This window comes from Rousettus aegyptiacus, unplaced genomic scaffold, assembly GCF_014176215.1.
Source record: "Rousettus aegyptiacus isolate mRouAeg1 unplaced genomic scaffold, mRouAeg1.p scaffold_m13_p_2, whole genome shotgun sequence".
Lineage (NCBI taxonomy): Eukaryota > Metazoa > Chordata > Mammalia > Chiroptera > Pteropodidae > Rousettus > Rousettus aegyptiacus.
Genome location: NW_023416295.1, coordinates 123,636,965 through 123,657,266, shown reverse-complemented (window position 1 = coordinate 123,657,266; position 20,302 = coordinate 123,636,965). Strand labels below are relative to the sequence as shown.

At 34.8% G+C, this 20,302-nt stretch overlaps 1 pseudogene; it reads right to left on the bottom strand.

The window, feature by feature from the left end:
• Positions 1 to 18,189: 18,189 nt before the first annotated feature.
• Positions 18,190 to 18,305, bottom strand: LOC118614119 (annotated as a pseudogene).
• Between the last annotated feature and the right edge of the window lie 1,997 nt (positions 18,306 to 20,302).

Here is a 20,302-nt window from a genome sequence, read left to right as displayed (position 1 = left end):
TGGACTAATATTCAAATGCCATACTTCTTCAGTGACACACCTCTTTCAATACATATCCCTCTCCCTCCCAGCACACACATTTTCCCCCATAATTTTCTGTGGCTTGTGACTTGCAACCTCAAGTCTACCACCTCCTTCTTACTTTGAACATACCTCTGAGCATACCAAGCAATACCCCCCAATGTGCTCTTTCCTAAAACATGCTTGCACCAGACTTCTTTCTATATCCATTGCCACCAAAGATATTCTTACCTCACCTTCTTTAAGTCTTTATTCAAATATAGCTTTTCAATGAAGCCTGCTCAGATCACTTCATTTAGTTTCAGTTGTCTCAATACCATTCTCTTGCTTTATTTTTTAAATTTATGCATATTATTTTATTCCATAAATAATATTATATATCTTGTACAAGTAAGATTTTTACACTGCTTTTAAAATTATTAATAGACTAGTTTTGGAAAAGTTTTAAATTTACAAAAAAATTGAGAAGATAGTTGAGAGTTCCCATATACTCTGCACATTTTTTTCCCCTACTAACATGTCACATTAGTTTGGTACATTTGTTACAACTAATGACGCAGTAGGAATATATTATTAATTAAGTTCTTACTTTATTCAGATTTCCTTAGTTTTGAAGTATTTTTTGTGTGTTTACCTTTGTCCAGTAGTCCATGAACAGCACCACATTACATTTAGTTGTCTTGTCTCTGTAGGCTCCTCTTGACTATGACAGTTTCTCAGAATTTCTTGTTTTTGCCGACCTTAATGGTTCTGAAGAATTTTCTAGTCAGGCGTTTTGTAGAATGCTCTTCTATTGAAACTGATTTGATGTTTTTTTTTTTTTCCTATAATTAAACTAGAGTTACTGGCTTTGGAAAGGAAGACCATAAAGTGCCATCTTCATCAACTCGTTCCAAGGGTATATACTATTAATGCGCTTTATCACTGTTGCTCTTAATCACCTGACTGAGGTAGAGTGTGTTAGGTTTCTCCACTGTAAATTGACTCTTTTTAACCCTTTTCATACTGTAGTCTTCAAAAGGAAGTTATGATGCACAATGCCCATTTGTGGAATGGGCAGATATGATTCCCTCTTCTTGAAGGTATCTATATAAATTATTAGAATTCCTCTGCCCCAGAGATTTGTCTATTCTTCTACTTATTTATTTATTCATTTATTTATTCAATTATTCATTCACATCAATAACTATGTAATCACAGAAACTAGCTCAAAATGGGCCTACTCTGTTTACCAAGATATGAGTTGCTTTTCAGAGACAACAGACCAAAACCATAAGTTATACAGATGAAGCATGCATAGGAGAGAGAACTTTGACCTCCAGCAGCACTCAGAACCAAAGTCTCACCCCCCCTCCATCCCCAATCTTGCCACACAGAACCAAAGGACCAGGACATAACCAGATCTTGAACACTTAAACTTTCAGAAGCCAAGGGTCCATTGTCTAGGAAGATCTGATGCTGATGCGCCTTTGCCGCAAAAGGCCAAGTTCCAAGGTCCTCCAGTTAAAACTTGTCCCATTAGCACTTCCACATACCTGTTTCCCGTAGTCCCTAGTCCAGTGAGCAAGATGGATCTGATGCACCATTAGGTCTCTCACATTCTCTGTCAGTGCCTCACTGATTCTTAAACTTTCCTTACTCCAAAGTCTGATGTTTTGAGTTTTGACATTTTGAAGAGTGTGGCACACAAACTTTAGTTCAATAACAACAAATCAAGGATCCTTATTTCATACTTTGAGTAATAACCCATTCTACTTTATTTTGTTGCTCAGATTGTTCTAGCTTTGTCCATCAGGAGCTCTTTCAGTTGGTTCCTGTGTCTTCTTTTGCATACCTTCCGCATTGTAATATTTTTTTTGTTTTTCGTTTATTTATTTGCTTTGTGTGCTTTCATATATCATGCACAAGATACTCCAAGATCATCTAGAATATTCGTTGCTCCAATCTTAGAGTCAGCATTTTTTGTAAGGAGCTCTCGTACCCTTTATTGAAAAATGGAATGAAATCAAAATCTAGGTATTTGTTGCTACTGGGATATTGATACTTCTAGGTCCTCTCAGCTAACAGAACAAGAAAATATATTTATGTATATACACAGCTAACCTATATGTTTACATGCATCTATACATATTTCTTCAAGTAATCATCTGCCTCTATATTGCTAAAAATGAGTTTATAGTGATGTCTCAAACTTTAAATCATTACCACAAAGATCATACTAGTTTCTCCTCTGGCATACCTGAAAGCTCCCTCTCCAACAGCGAGAAAGCTGACTCCAACCATCTGCTATCCATTTACTTACTTTCCAGTCCATGTGTGTATAGTAATTTTAGAATTGTTCATCTGAACCCCTATGGAAAACAACGTTATCAACTGAAGTACATTGCTATGTACAATTTCTTTTGTCTTTAGTTCTTAGACTTCACTCATTTCCAAAGTTACTTATGTTATCACTTATTCTCCCTTCAATTAACTTCTTTCAAACCTTTGTAATACTATTCAATTGTTTTGTTGCATTCTGCATTTCATCTTGAGATGCTCCTACTTACTAAATGGTTGTTTTAATTTGCATATGTTATTGTTTATCTTTTGTGTTGTAAAGTTCCATATGTTTTGATAACTGTATAATATTATGTATCCACCATCATGATTTTAAACAGAAAAATCTCACCATATAAGACTTGTCCTTTGTCTCTTCAACCATACCCCTTTACTTGACTTCATAGTTTACTGCAGCATCCTGCCACTGGGTAAGTCCTTTCCTGGCCCTATTTATGGTTATGTGTAGTTGCATTTGTGACCTTTCTATACTAACAGCCAGGTCTATTTGAGAAAAAGCATGAAACTGGGAGGTCTATCCAAAGAGAAAAAGCATCGGAACCGTTCAATGATAGAATCCTTTGATGTTCTCTTTATACACATACTCCCATTTCTCACTTACTTCTGACATTTTTTCTCCATCTCTTGATCCTCCATTTTTGACCACACATCTTATTTTTGGAACTTACTGTCTTTGTATGCAGCAGAGTCTCATAATCTTCTTTTATTTTCATCATTGGTTCTCGTAATTTCAGTATCCATGAATATCTCCCTGGCTCTGACATATTACTGCCACAGATCTTCTCTCTCTTTCCCTGAGGATAATGTCCACTTAGTTTATTGCCCTTTCTAGTTTTCTGTGCTAAGCCCACACAAAAATACAGGCTTCCCCAGTCTGACAAATGCCATCCCTTACCAAGAAATCCCAAAACCAAAACAGGCACTTTTCACTTACATAATAGATGACAGTACTGAAATTATATTTCTAATGAAAATTGCTTAAGCTTGATTTGCAATTAACATTGTGCATACTTTCTCTTTTTCCTCAACATTCTATAATCTTTCACCTGTTTCCAATTTCCAATTTAATTATATTTCTATTCTCGCTTAGGCAAAAAATCCATTTTAAGAACTTGTCAGGCAAGTGTCTGAAAATATATACACTATTTTATCTCATCCTTGGGTTCCCAAATAATAAGCATAACATTTTAATATTTTACATTTAAATACAATGTTGTCTTGATATGTCCCTCGCTCCTTGCTTTGGATAAAAAGTAGAGAATCGACATTCTTTCAATTACATGTATTCAAATAGCATGTTTATCTCTCAAGTATTCTTAGTCAAGAGTTGTGAAAGCTTTATTTGGTCTTGTAACTCTCTTCTGTATTCTTTCAAACTAAGGGAAAAAATCTCCACCGTGTTCAATCGGATTGCCCTCTATAACAAATCACTCTACTGGCTCAGTAAGCTTTCTCTTTAAGCATTTCCTACGAAGCCCCAGATTTTTATATTAAAGATCCTAATTTGGTTTTTCCAGTCCACTATCTTCCTGACTAAATTTGCTTATGTAGCAAGATGCTTTTAACACAGCCTCTAGCTTAGGTCTGAAGCTTTTCTCCTTCATTCATAGCGGTCTAATTTGCTGACTTTATTCCCCATGATTTGTTTTCGTAAATAGGCTACTATATGAAGGTTAACGGTGAGAGCCTAACATCTTGAAATTGAGTACATGATTATTATTTAATGTGTCTCTTTTTCTCTCATTCATGTATGAAATAATCCTAGTTTGGAGAAAGACTACAGAATGTTTTGCTTTACCATATGGAACAAGTACACTTGCTAGGAGCTTAGGGCGTGAATTCTTTTAATCTCAGAATCAATTATAGGTGACCAGAACATCTCCATTCCATAAATCTCCCCAGACAAAAAAAATATTATAATGCACAAATAGATACTTTCTATAAAAAAACAAGTATTTTAAAATAAAAAATTAAGAGCTAGGAATAAATGCCAAATGAACCATCATCTGACTTCCTTGTCTTTAGAATAGAATAGGCACATAGCATTGAAGTCAGTAAAGCAGGCTGCCTTACAGTATTGTGCCATTATGCTTGACTTCTGGTCCAGAGGGGCCATTGCTGAGAATTAAAGGGCTGTCCATTTTCAGTGACTCTTGATTACTTTGCTGCTCCACTGGGGCTTTCAATTACAGTGTCAGCTAAAAGGCACACTCCAGTTTGCTGGGCCCTGCCTTAAGCTCTGTTTAGTTTCTTCAATAAGCCATTAAACTGAAATCTGCTAATATGGCTTGAGGCCTCTATTGCTCTCAGATTTAAGCCAAACACACTTTGGGAGTGCAGGACCTGTGTGAATTGTCAAGGAAAATTTATATTACAAAGTTTTGATAAAAACAAATATATTGATGGTCAATGGAAATGCAGTCTCCTTACATAAGAGAAACTACAGCAATTAAAAGTACCTCACTTCGAATTTTCTTGGACATTTTCTTTGGTTCGATTTTCCCCAAGGAGATCAAGAGATTAAAATGAGATTAAAATGATTACCAACTGGGCTGAAATTCTCTCAATAAACCTTCCTATCTATTGTTTCTCAAAATAATTTTGCCCTTTGGTGTCTATGATTTTTTTTCCCATATTCTTTAATCTGCCTGAGTTGTCTCTATATTCCCATCCCTTTCTTTCTTCCTACTGATTTTCCTGAACTCTCCTCTCTGGTTCTTTCTTTCTTTTTTTTTAATTCCTTTAATATTTATTACAGGGCATTAACATCCAAGATGGAGCTGATTTGGATGTTCTTCCAGTTACGAAAGTTGAGTAGTCCATGTACTGATGATTAAATTTAACTAATAGCAATAATAGTTCTTTTCCCATTTTTTCCCCCTTCCTGAATTTTTAAAAATGATGTCTTCATTGAACTAATTTAAACAACACATGTTTACTGAGTGCCTTCTATATACCAAGCACTTTTCCCCATGTTAGGGATAATGTGGTGACTAAGACAAGCATATGAATATCACTCATTAGATCATGCTTGTCATATTTTTACATGCATAAATGGCACTTGTGGGATGACGTCTATTTCTCACTGCAGTTAGAGTATAAGCCAAGTGAAAAATGCATAAGTTATTTAAGTTTTCTGTTTCTCAGTTTCCACAGAAGTAATTTGGGGATTATAGGACTTACCTCTTAGGGTTATGGGATTGTTAATGAATTAATTCATTTCTTAGAATCATGACTGGCATCTATTCAGTGCTCCATTGTTCTATTGTTCCTCCTCCATGAACCCCCCCACCCTCTGCTTTTCATATATTATTATTCAGTTATTATTTAATAGATGGATATACAAAAAAGGAACTACTCCTCAGTCTGCTAAAGATAATGTTATTCTTTGAAAGCTCTTTCTGCTTGACTAATTTGCTTTGATTTTTAAAAGAGTTTTCTTTAGCACCTGATGCTGAACACAGTCCTTACATATGCGAAGGTCTGCTTTTGGCTTCTATACACTATTAGTAAAAGGTGAGCTTTCATCATTAGTCATCAGATGAATAAAGGGTTCAGCTATTGCTGGAGAGACTTGAACTCAAAAGGGAAAAAGGTTATTCCTTTTTCCATTGTAATGAACCTATTTATATGAGGATGGACCATTATGCCTTTGGTATGAAGTCTGTGCTTTTTGAATAGTTTCTTGAATTTTATCCCTTTTCTTTCCTTTCAACAAACCATTATCAGTCTCTTATTTATTACTCATTCCGTTTGAGAAAGAATACTTTTTTCCTGATGTCCCAGACGATACAGTTTCAGACTCCTGTTTTTGCTTTAGCAAGATCACATTGCCCTTGCCAGAGAATTTGGTGGGGACATATTTAAACTTAAATTAAATTAATTAATTGTATTAATTCCCTAAAGTTGAAAGAACTCACTATAAAAATCCCATCCAAATCTCCTCTGGGATGTTCATTGCAAGGCAAGCTCTCAGTGGGGTCCATCTGCATTTATGCATAATGCTATTAAATATTCTATGATTGTGATGGTTTTACATTGGACTTGAAGCAAAATATGAATTAGCTGATAAATGTGAGAAATTTCAGGAAATCATTTATAATCGACCCGAAAACAAATTTTCTGGCAGATTATGCCACGAGTATATTCATTTAATTCAACATTTATTGAACATTTCCCAGGCGTCATGCCAGGCATTGTGTTAGGTAGTGAGATCAATTATGACGAACATACATCCTCTTTCAGAATGGTCTGGGGAAGCAGACCTGCACATTGTTTTTCTTTTTACTGAAGACATGGTAGTGAGAAAGATATGCACACAATACTATAGAAACACCTCATCAGCCTGGTGGTGAGAGTTAGGTTAGGAACAGTTTTTTGGAGGCGGTAATGGCAAAGGTAAGCCTTATAAGATGATAAAAATCTAGCTAGGTAGGATACAGCATGCACAAGGACACAGAGTGAGGACTAGCATAACATGTATACAGAATTACAAGTGTTCCATGTTGCTTGACTATAAAATACAAGGAGTGGCATGAGGCGAGGAAAAGTTAAATCATGGTGGCTTGTTTTTGTGTTTGTTTATTTGTTTCTGTACTGGTTAAGGAAATTTAGCTCTGGCCTCAGGGCTATGTGGAACTAGTTATAGATTTTAAAACTGAGATGACATGGTAAGATTTACATTTAGATAGATAATTCCATAAGCTGTGTAGAGACTGGATTTGAGAAAACCAAGATTGAATGTACGTGATCCTATAGGAACCTGTAGTTTAAGAGATGGTAAGAGCTTGAAATCAGTCTGCGTGGTGTAGGGAGAAAAAAAAATTTCCTTCTACCCTTTAAGTTCTTCTGGCTGTTCTAATAATAAAATTGATATGAATCAGATTAACAGGAGAAAATAACCAAATTTATTACATATGTATACAAGCAGAGGTTCCCTAAGAGTAATGAAATAGAAGACAAATACGTCAGTTGAGGTTTGTATACCATTTTGGACTAAGAAGAAGGAGACAGGGGTTTGAGATTTCAAAGGGAAAGTAAGCTATTCACAGGTAGATGAGAAAGAGCAAACAATCGATAAATAAATTTTCATTGGGCCACCTAGAAACAATAAGACAAAATAGAGTCTAACAGACTTGGCTGGATTTCTTTCTGTCTGCCACTTAGATAACATTATGACACTAAGGGCGACAGTTTCCTTCCTTTAAACAGGTTTGCTGTCTAATTTTCTGTCTTTAGTCGGATATGGAGGAGGTAAAAGGCTCTTTTTGAGTTTTTGGTTTCTTAAAAATAACTATCTAATCCTAATCAATATCCCCAAAAGGAATATTTTAGGGTGACAAACTCTACTTCCCCTTAGTAAAGCTGGAGAGGGGAGTAGAATTTCAAAGGCATTTAGTATGTGAAATTAGCAGAACTCAATGCTTGTTTGGATTTGAGGGATAATAAGTCAAAGATGAATACAAAATTTATCACTTAGGTGTTAAATAGATTAATAAAAAAGAAAAATAATATTCTGTTTATTTTTTATTGTTTAATTATAGTTGATACTTAATATTATTTTATATTAGTTTCAGGTGTACATCATAGTGTTTAGACACTTACATAATTTACAAAGTGATTCCCCTGATTAGTGTGGTATCCACCTGGCACTATACGTAGTTAGGAAATCAAATATTTCACATTAGTTTCTTGTAAGTTACTCTTGCAGAGACTATTTCTAAACCTTGTCTAAAGAAAACAACAACACACATGCATGATAATAAGCAGAACATAATAGCAGAATGGTCTTTTTCCCTTGGCTCTAAAATAAATCAATACAAACAACACTATACTTAAAAAAAAAAAAAAACCTGAAATTGCAGAAAAACTTGTCCTTTTGTACAAATATATGTAAATGTATCCTTGGATAATTGAAACTAGACGTAAATTAGATAGATTTATCCTGCCAAGTATTGCCTTAGTGCCATGTAGGCAATGAAGCCAAATCATTTGGTTTTTTATTTCTGCTGCATTGACAAACCATAGAAAACTAAACAGCATACAGAGTTTTGATCCAATTTCTCGATAGCTGCGAAAATCTAGCCTGAGGGTTTGTTTCCTATTATTGGTGTTCACAGTTTCTGCTGATGCCCCAAGTCTGGCTGAATTAGATTCTGTCTTAGTTGGGTTGAGAGTTCCAACTGTGCATTTTTCCCCCTCTGATGAAAGAAAATTAATAGCCTGTATTTTAAATCTAGGTACAGTGGATATTTATTTTTATTTCCTTCACTCTTTATAAAAATTCCAGTAGTAACCCATTATACAGATAAATACATGGAAGCCATGGAGCTTCATAGAGCAAGAAGTGAAGGAAAGAGGATGTGAGTATAAATGTGCTTTTAGTACTGCCTTTAACAACCTTGAGTGTTCTAATCGTCCCGCAGAGAAAACAAGAGATCAGTTATCTCATCAGTCTTCACTTGTTATAATTTATCACTTGACTTTTTCTCCCTTTTTGTTTTTCTAGTAAATATACTGTTTAAGTAACAGGAAAACGAGATAGGAATAAAATGTATTCAGTGCTTACCATGTACTTTACACATGAATGGAAGGGAATTAGGAAATGGAAATTGTTAAGGTTTAAAGTCATGTGGACTTGGGTTTAACTCCAGGTACTCTTGTGTTGCTCCAGGAAATTATTTAAACTCTCTAAGTTGCAGCTTTGTTTTCATAAAATCGATTTTTATAAAAACTAAACGCAATGTTCTAAAAGTTGTATAAAATAGGTAGCTTCTAATATTTTTTGTTTAACCATTTGCCTGGGTTTTTTCACACACACAAGTCTACAAAACAAATCAATGAGGTAATTAAATTTTCTATTTAATTTAAACATTGAGATAGACTGAGAAATTAAAGAAAAAAATGTCAACATATTATTAGAATAAAGCAGAAATGAATTTAAATTTAAAGTTAATTCCAAAAAGTATACTTTTAAAACTATACTCTGAATTAGAATATATTTATTAAAAATAGTAGATCATACTTATTGTTTATTTGAACTAAGCACTTGGTTTAATATTTTATGTGTACATTTTTAATTTTAATCCTAAAAACACTATTGTGAGGTCAGTAGGATATTTGTCCCTTTTTTTTTTAATGGATGAGAGAACCAGTTTTTAGAGATGTTAATGAATCTGCCTGAGGTCACACATTAAGAGAATAGTGGGCAATTCAGCACTCTAAACACATTGTTAAGTAGATACCGGCTTTAAAATAAATATTTCTGTGATCAATCTATTTTGTCAATTCATGTTTAAGACCAGTAAATACTCTAAAGTATTATAAAATTAAGGTTGAAAATTGCTGCACAAGTGTCTGTGACCATATATATATACATGGGTCAATTCAAAATATTACTTGCATGCATCATAAACCTGTTCTAACCCATTAATGCAGCAAAAGAAATTTATGGAAAGAATTCTGAGTAATTTGCAGTCTCACTGAGAAGGCTAAAGACATGGAAAATTACCAATAATATAGCAAACAGAGCAACATTCACATACTCAAACCACAAAACGAGTTCAGTGAAAAATCCTTCTGCTGCTGTGAGCATTGAGCCCTGCCCTGCACAAGTAAAGCCTCAACCACCTCCTGCATTGCACACAGGCTGCCGCCACAGTACCCAGTCCCTGAATCCCCAGGGGTATGTGCACTGCCCTGAAGTTACCACTGTTGGCCTTCAACTTGATTCTCAGTGAACTTCCGGCCAGCTTTAGAGGGGACTGGCAAAACAAGTACTGAGCAATTTCAAATTCTGTTGTTTGAAGTAGTCTCTGCCTCCCTCCATCCTCAAACAAAGGAAAAGTGTTAAGATTCTGAGAAGCAACCCTCTCCCACAAAAAACAACAATCAAACAAACAAACAAAAACAAATATCTACTGCATTTCAAAAGCAAAAATGATCAGGCAATTCAACTTCTTTATTTTAAATTCGTGCTTATCAGTACTTTTTGTGATTTATCTGCCTGTGCCTTAAGTATTTTTTTAAAGGCTGAGTTAATAATGAATTACAAAATCATTCTGTAGCACGCATTTTAATAGGCTTTATATATATTATGCTTTGTCTGTTATTGTTTACCTAATCTGAGAATTTTGGAAAATTTTGTGACTCAATGACCACTAATCCAATAATACCGATGAGTAATATTCATAAGGCAATTATGTTATGTATTAGTCAGCCAGGTGACTCATGAAATTCTAACAGTTTCAGAACAAAAAAAAAAAATCATTAAAAATTGGTCATCTTATCCCAGCACCACCATCTTTCAAATAAGTAGAAAAAAAGTCCAGAAATGTAAAGTGAATTTTTTGAAATCCTACGCTAGATAAGGACAAAGCAAGAAGTTAATTTATCTTTGTATCTAACCTTATGCCTATCACAGAAGGTGCTTCCTGAATTAAATGGACTTAAGCCAAATTTTCATGCCTCTCCAACCTTTCTATTATGGATCCTTTGGGTTATTTTCTCAACTTTTTATGTTCTTATCATTTAGCAACATAAACTGAAGTGGCGTAATTAAACTAAAGTCCATATTGAGAGTGCATAATCAGCTAAACCAGTCACATATATTATCAAGCTATTGAACTTACGTATATGGAGAACACTTAATTATTGTTTCTATAACATATTATATTTTTGGACTATCTAGCTTAATTCTATTACCATGGCAACAGAAACTTAATATATGAGAGGGACTGCCAATCTACAGCATCTTACTAAACAAACAAGTGTGTGTGTGTGTGTGTGTATGTGTGTGTGTGTGTGTGTGTGTGCGTTCTTTGAATATTTTACTAATCGCAACCATTACTATAAGCTATGAACTTTCCAGAGAAGTCACGGAATGCTGAAAGGCGCAATCTCATGCTTGAAAATCAGCATTAAACTTCCTTGGGAAGAACCGAAGTCTTTAAAAAAAAAAAAGAAAAGAAAGAAAGAAACATATCTGTGGAGAAAGGTTGAGGCAAATTGGCATCTTATCCAAGGGATGTTTAGTTACTGAAGAACCTGAATTGCCTTCTTCTGAAGCACTCCCACTTATAAGGTGACATCTTCCCCAGGGTCAAAGGTATAATAAAGTTCCTTTGAATTTTAATTTTTAATCATGATCCTTGATATTACTAGCTCTGAAAAGTTAATATACATCAAGATTGGTGAGACTTGTTTTAATGTTGCTGTAATCATTTAAGGTTGTTGTAATCATTCCTGATCCACGCTTAGTGACGATTCCAATAGATTAGCTTTATAGAGACAAAAAATTATTGTGATTATTCTAAAAATTTGTTTCTTCAATAGATTCTCAAGAAGCTTTATCATTTCATCCAAAACTTCAGTTTTAGTGTATACCACTAGCTAGCTATGATAATTCCTTGTTTTTATCTGGAGTCAGTACACTAGGAACAGATTCTTTGTGCTCTATTCTTGACTTCAACAACTACATAATCAAAATGTATGGATTCAGCCTTCTTAAGATTCCATTGCAAATTCTGTCTACAAGCAAGAAGAAGTTTAATGTTTCTGGGCCAATATTTACTCAGTTTTGTTTAGTACCAAATAATTATACTGTTTCTTTTCCTTATGCCTATATTTTTCATTAAATCGTTCATCAAAAACTGTGAGAGTGTATTATGTGCTAGACGAGAGAGCAAATACATGATATGCATGTTGCTATTTCTACAACTAGTGCCGTAGACAGACATCATTAATCAATCATGCCACTTTTGCTGGTATAATTACTTCCATGTACTGTCCTGGATAGCTATTGCTTGGGATTTGGATTGAAAATTGAAACCTACTTAAGATCTCTGCGTTAGATAAGACAAGTGTTAAATGAAAAACACAGACTGACCTCACAGAATTTTGGGAAGACAGACCGATAAACCATTTGATACAATGCAGTACCTAATATGTTATTATAGATTTGAGTATAAAAATGGTAACACATAAAATAGTCAGACTTGGGAAGGAAAATGAGAGAGTAACAAAGTTTCTCCCGAAGTTTCTCCCAGATGAGGTAAAGACTGATTTTAGTGTGGCAGCTTAACCCTGTCTGGCCATTTCCTGCTCAAATAAGTTCATTCCTGACTGCCCTCTCCCCCACCTCAAGGACTCTCCAGCTCACATCTGTTGATTCACGGCTTGCCAACCAATTAATGTTCTTCCTTATCTCTGTAGCTGTGTAGGAATAACAAGACTGTATAAAACTGCCTATTATGTTACAATCGGAGCTCAGCCTTTGGATAAGAATCCGCTGAGCAAGTGCTGGCATCAATAAGTGCTGCTTCCTGCTTATAGCCTTGGTGTTCCATCTCTCTGTTAGAGAATCCTACAACAATAGTCTAGAGGAACAGGTAGGAATTTACCAGGTAAAACTGAGGTTGGTGAAGGGTACTCCATTGATGCAGAAGTAGTAACATGTGCGAAGCTAATTAGACCTGAGAGACCATGGCTCCTCTGGAAAATACCAGAGCACTTAAGTGTGGCTGTGGAGAAGGAGTTGTGAGGAATTCAACAGGGCCAAGGCCTAGCCAGCTCCTGAAAGCCTTACAGTATGTTTGGTATCATTCTAATGACAACGAGAAGCCAATGATGAACATAAGACAGAATTTCTAATAGAGAGATCGCTTCCACAGCAGTGTGAAGACTACGTCAGAAGAAGGTAAAGCAGTAGATAGGGAAACCTGTCAGGAGGCTTTTGTATTAACTGAGAGGAATGATGAGCACAGTGATCATACAGAGGACTTTTTAAGAAGTTCTAATTGATAGAATTTGGAACTCATTAGCTATGGTAAGAAAAAATGGAAAATAAAAATCCGAAGGTTAGTGCCAAGTATGTACCTTGTGGCTTTATTTTTGTTTCTAAATTTCAGTATTCTTTGTACTGGTCTTTGAGACTTTGAATTTCCATTATCATCATACCAGTTATTCTAAGCCCTTAGGGTTTCCCCACCTATTGTCATTTGAAATTCTCCTACTATTTTAGTAAGAGTCTCCACTGATTTTGGACTTAGTTTGGACCTAGGGCTAACGGTACACATGGCCTGGTTGCCCTTTTGCTAAGTAGTCTGGTCTTTCAACTAGTGTTGTCCCTATAGGCACATTTTTGAAAGTTCAAGAGATTTCAGAAACTCAAATCTCTGGCCTTATTTTGATGTTGCCCTAGTCTCTGTCTTACATGGTATGTTTGTCAAGACGCCCCATTCTGGCCAACCTTGAAGTTTTAGCCCCTGCGGTTTTCACCTAATTCTGCAGCTTTTGAAAGAAACACTTCTATTTAAAAAAGTGGAAGTAACGGGTCTTTACAATATATATATATATGTATTTTTATTAAAGGATATGGATAAGAATGAGATAACAGAGGCAAGCAACTACCAAGCACATTTTCAGAAACTGTATTTTACTTTTATAAGTACAGTCTGCAGTCACAAAGCTATTACAGAGAAAATGGAGAACAGTTACCATCATCTCCTGCAGGCAAGTACCTTCAGGGGGAAAAAAAAACAAAACCCATGCTTTCCACGGAGAAGAATGTATCTTCTTTGTGTCATTTAGGTTTTCTCTGGATTATTAACTGTAGCTGCAAATAATTTATTTAACACCTGGCAATACATTTACCAACTACAGGAAAGCAAATACAAATTGTTTTATAACTCACTGCAGGCTTTTCAGCTAGATCATTTCTAATCCTTCCATTTCCTTGTCACTAGCACACTGTGCAGAAGCCACGATTTCCTAGTGCTTTGATTGCACTTACTTGGTAAAGTTTTAGAAACTCTGGAGCGGTTTAAGAATACTCCTTTTGTTTAAGGTTGAAAGCTCAGAAAAAGGCACGAGAAAAGCAAAAAATTTGTTTCTACTGTAACCCCTCGCATGTACAAAATATACCTGTCATATCCAAATAATGTTAAGAAATTGGTTTATTCTTGTTAACAACAATGAATGGCAAAAAGTAATGAAGAATAATTGGCACAGTACACATCTGAATGAGCTGGATAAGGCAGGCATGCAAAGGAGGTGAATTGAAGGTGGAGCTAAGATGTTGGTTTTCAACTTCAGAATTTCCCGGGATGAAATCTGAAACTGACCCCTGTACACAGAGGGCAAGGAGAGACCGAAGAAAGAGGCCAACCACTCCAGATCGGTAGGTGGAAGATTAATAAACAAGGAAACTTACATATATGGCTGGTCTTGGGTGACCGCGAGATATCTGAATCTAAAAGTTCCTACAGAAGCTTTAACAGGGTTCACTCACATATGTCATCCAGATGGCCTCGGCAACACCTTATCTTCTCAAGGCTGTGTCCTTGAAAAGCTCTTAGTGTGAGAATGCTTGGTGAAACATACATACATTCCAAGGACAGGGATAGGGATGAGGAGCCTCCAATTGCCCAGGTCCAGCTTATGGGTCAACTGGCAGTCACGTCCTCTCAATAAGCTCCTCTAATATACTGCTGCCTAGAAGGTGCTTGGTGAAGTAGGAGAGTATCCAGGCCATCTCAGAGGAACAAAATATGTACCATTCTTAGCAGCATGTATAAATGATCCTCAAAATTATCTCTTGAGAGACAATGTACTGTATCAAATAGGGCACTGGCCTTGAGTCAACATGGGAAAAATTGACTCTCCCTTCAAAGTCTAACACCATTATATCATCCTCACAACAGGATAGCCGAAGCTGCTTCTAGTCAAGAAATTAGTGAATAACCTCAGGTTAAGTCTGTGTTTTGGGGGATAATCGAAACTCTGATCTACTCTATGGTATTAGCAAGCAGCATTAAATAACATTGCTTCCATGGAAGTATCTATAGACAGGACAAAAGACAGAAAAGTGAAAAAGGAAAATTATGCTTCATTCTGAGCATCTGAAAAAATCTGACTAGGCAGGGGGCTCCAGATAATAAAGCCCTTAGCAGTAAGGTTTTTCCTTAATCAAAGATAAGTGCTAGAAGCTTGCTTAGATTATCAAAATTCTTTGTTCTAAATCTATATCTATCAAGGAGCCTTTTGATTACAATCTAACTTCCCATGTACTTTCCCGGAGGGCAGAGAGCATCACTGATATGTGAGGAAATATAACTGTTTTATTTGTCATGCCCCAACACTTGTAAACAGCTTTTTCGAGACATAATTCACATATCACGCATTTCAACCATTTAAAATGTACAATTCGATGTTGTTGTTGTTGTTGTTGTTGTCGTTTTGTATAATCACAGAGTTGTTAAACTATTACCAAAATCAAATTTGGATTTTCTACTACTTTTATACCCCCCTAAAAAACCTACCTGATAGCCATTAGCAGTCACTACCATTTTTTAAAAGAATTTTATTTTTCAGTTTTATAGAGATATAATTAACATATAACATTGTGCGTTCCATGTGTACAATGTAATGATTTGATACACATCTATACTGCAAAGTGTTTACCACAAAAAACTTAGGTAATACATTCTTCATGTCACATATTACTTTTTTTGTTATAAGAACATTGAAAATCCACTCTCATAGCAATTTTCAAGTTAAAACCAAATTATTATTAAATAGCCATCATACTGTACGTTAGATCCCCAAAACTTATTTATCTTGTAACTAAAAGTTTGTACCCATCGACCAACATTTCCCCATTTTCCCATTTTTTACTCAGTCATCAGTTGACATACTTTAGAATTATTTCTACTTTGGGGCTATTATGAGTAATTATTCTATGAATATTCATATAGAATTTTTGGTGTGAATATATGTTTTCAATTCTTTGGGGTAGAATTTCTAGAACAATGGTAACTCTATGTTTACCAATTTGAGGAAATGTCAGCCTGTTCTCCAAAGCGATTCTTCCATTTTACATTCTTACTAGAAATATTTGACAGTGCATGAGGATTCCAGTTTCTCCATCTCCTTGCCAACACTTGATAAAGTGAGTGTGTGTGTGTGTGTGTGTGTGTATTTACTATAGGTGTCTGTCTTTTCTATCATAGCTGTCCTAATAGTTGTAAAGTGGTTTCTTATGTGGTTTGTGTTTATTGGCCATTTATATATCTTTTGGGAAGAAATGTCTGTCCAGATCCTTTGCCCATTTTTAATAGGGTTATTTATCTTTTTATGATTGAATTGCAAAAATTCTTATGTATTCTGAGTACAAGTTTCTTCTCAGTTATGTAATTTGAAAATATCCAATTGATGGGTGGTTTTTTACTTTCTTGATGGTATTGATTGATCCTCAGATTTTTAAATCATAATAGAAGAGTGTCAGAACATTAATTTTCAGTACATTGATTGTTTCACAAAGGTTTACTAAGTATCTAATTTTGCGAAGATCTTTTATTTGACATGCAAAGACAAATAAGACATATTCTTTTTCAAAGCATTCAATCTTGTAAGGGAGGGAAAATGCAGGTATACACTTACAAATAATGTGGAAAATGTAATCGTGGAGATGTGGATTGTTGTTATTGGAATACTAAGGCTGAGATGTACAACCTTCAGGATTGAGGAGGCCAAGTAAGGCTTCCTGAAGTAATTGATGACAAAACTGAGTCTGAAGGTGAAGCAGATAATTTAGAGGAAGATAGAGATTTTAGGCACAAGCAAAACTGAGAGAGAGAGAACCACAAAGTGTTCGATGTTGTTGGGTTAAGACATAAATGGAAGGGAATGGTTGCAAAATATGATTATGGAGGGATTGGTAAAAGCCAGATGCCATCACACTATATGGCTAATTATAGAACTTAGTTTATATCTTGTTGTTGTTAGACTGAAACCTCTCAAGTTAAAAGATTGATAATTTAAATTAAAGATAAATACATATATATATAAATATAAATATAAACCTGAAGAACTGCAATAAAGAACTGACATAAATTCAACAAAAACATGAAGCTTTTTTTAAGTGTAATATCTTCATTTATAAAACTAAATTTGAAAATGACTTTAGCTGAATCTAGCCTGTCAGTAAATTTATTCACCTTTACTCTCTTTACAATTTTATCATTTTTTATATTTCTCTTTTCTTTTGTGTATGTCCCTTGAAAGTTAAGGCCAGACTCTTCCCAATATTGTACAGGATTGTTTTCATGCTTATTTTGGAGCTTTTAAGAGAGCACATACTAATTTTGGCATCTGGTAAAAACATGTTGCTAAGGTAGGTAAAATAAATCTTTGGAGCAAGATGTCTAGAGGATGATGATTCAATAGATTTATTCTCATTCAAAATGTGGTTTCTCTGAGAAACATTAGCAAGATGGCAGAGTAGGAAGCTCTAGACCCTTCTTTCCCTGGACAAACATACTGATTTACCATATATTGATATTAAAGCCTTTTATGTCCATTAAAATGCCTATTTCATGTAAATATTACTGACACATAATAGGCATTCAAGTTTGTTGAATTGAAAATAGTTTCCAAGTTGGTAACAATTCCTGGGCACATTGCCCTTATGAAGTTTTTTGTTGTTGTTGAATTCTTTCTTTCTTTCTTTCTTTCTTTCTTTCTTTCTTTCTTTCTTTCTTTCTTTCTTTCTCTTTCTTCTTTCTTTCTTCTTTCTTCTTTATGGGGGAGGGCGGGGGAGGGGGAGGAGAGCTAGGCTGAGCGCTGCGATAGCTCAGTAGGGGGCGTAGTGATTTATTAGCTATCTCTCGGACACTCGTCATTCCTGTCCATCCTTTACTTCCTTCCTTCCTTCCTTCCTTCCTTCTTTCCTTTCCTCCTTTCTTCCTTCTTTCCTTCCTTTCTTTTGCAACCTTTGATTGACCTCACAGATTGCAAGGACCTTGTCATTTTACAATTGCTTATTTTTTATGCATACAGCACCTGGTCTTCCTAGCTCTCCCATCCAAGTACTAACCAGGCCCGACCCTGCTTAGCTTCCGAGATCAGATGGGATTTGGCTTGTTCAGGGTAGCATGGCCATAGACTGTCGAGTATTTCTTGACCATCTGAATATTACTGACACATAATAGGCATTCAAGTTTGTTGAATTGAAAATAGTTTCTAAGTTGGTAAGAACTATATGAAACTTAAGAGGTTTTCTTGGATTTTTTTGTTTGTTTTTTGTTTTGTTTTGTTTTTGTGGTGACTAGCAGTATAAAAAAAATTGCTGACAAAAAAATGCTACTCCATCTTTCAATTGCAACTCAAGGGATGATAATGAATTTCCTTCTCTGAAGATTCTTACAAATATGACAAAATTTTTTATTGAAGGTTGAAATATAAATTCCAACTGGTAGAAAATTGTATAATTGCTTTGAATTTATAGATTACAATGATTGTTTGTATGACATAAGCATTCAAATAGTTGAACTTCTGTGTGTTTATTTGCATGCTAAAATTGGTGAGATAACCATCAGTATAGGATGGGCCCTATTCAAAGTTTAGTTTGGATGTCAAGACCAATGTCTTCCTACACTAAAGTACTATGAGAACGTTTATTATATAGTGAGGCTTTCTGGGGAGAGATGATAGACTTCTTAGTTTGTTCCAAAAATGGACGGAAAGACTAGGGAATGGTGGCTGCCTTGTGTTATGGTGGATACTGACTGGGGCTGAGGTGATGGTACTTGTTTGTGGTGGGAACTTACAAGTGATACCAAGGGAAGGAGCACTCAGGCTTTATTATCAGCTTGCTCTGCCAAGGTTAGCAGAATACAAAGGGGTTGTAGCGAGGCTTAAACTGTCAGTAGTTAGACATCAAAAATGGATTCAGAATTTTGAATGTTTATTCTTAAAAATCCTGATTTCTTGGTAGGGAAAAACCATAATTTCTTCATGCTAATATTATACTCACTAAGTTTTGTTTTTTTCATGCACACGTAGATCTCATTGCACCATATGATTATTGAAAATGGTTGATCGATTCTGTTTAGATAAGTTGCCTAAAATATTTTTATACTTGTTTTATGAGAATTGTGTGCAGGTGTTTATCAGACAATAGATATGATTCAATAATTTAAAAATTAAAAGATAAAAAAGAAAATAAAAAGTGTGTAATAAAAGGGCAAAAGTTACTGTTTGCACATCTGTCTTCCTATCTGGTGATTCTGATTTAATATTATATTCAATATAAATATTAAGATTGTTTGGCTTCTCTTGTAAAGTTACCATTAGTATATGTCACGAGAATAATACATTTTCATATAGAAAACATTTGTGAATAACAGAGATTATGCAGTTAAACATATTAATTAAGTATAAAGCTTTAAAAGTTTTTACCTCTTAATTAGAATTAATCACAATTATGAGTTCTGGCTGCATATAATTTAACTGTTTATGACAAAATATAAGGTTGTGATAAAATCCATGCCAACTACAGATATTGATAGTAAAGTAAAATAAATAAATGGTATATGAGGCAGATTATTCTTTTAAAGATTAACTGACAGATTTTTTTGACACTGGAGAAAATCCATTATTAGTAATATTAATTTGCATTTAAAATATTTTACACAACTCTACTCTTTTAAGTCATCTAGATGTATGTTGAATGACCTCTTTCAAAAAATAAGTGGATATTTGAAAATAATCTCTGGAACAGAAATGTGATTTTTTTCACCACTCGATTTTGATGAACTCGTCGGAGAGCAGTCTATCTCTGCAGTCAGTGGAAGTGATGAACTGGCATCCATTTAATGGATCACAAAGTTGAATGAGAAAGGGCTTGTGAGTAACACTCGACTCTACTGGTCACTTATTCTTCACTGAAAAATAGATGTTGGAGGATAAACTCATTCAACTCTAGCTACTTTAGAGAATAAAACCAAGTCTCAGTTATAGCTGCATTTTTCTTACATTGGCTTCAGTGTAATTGCTAAAGTTAATTGAGCAATATTGCTAAACTATTCTTAATCACAGTCTACTTTTATTATAAGAAATTTTTAAGATGGATGGAAACCAATACAAAGGGATAATTTGCATT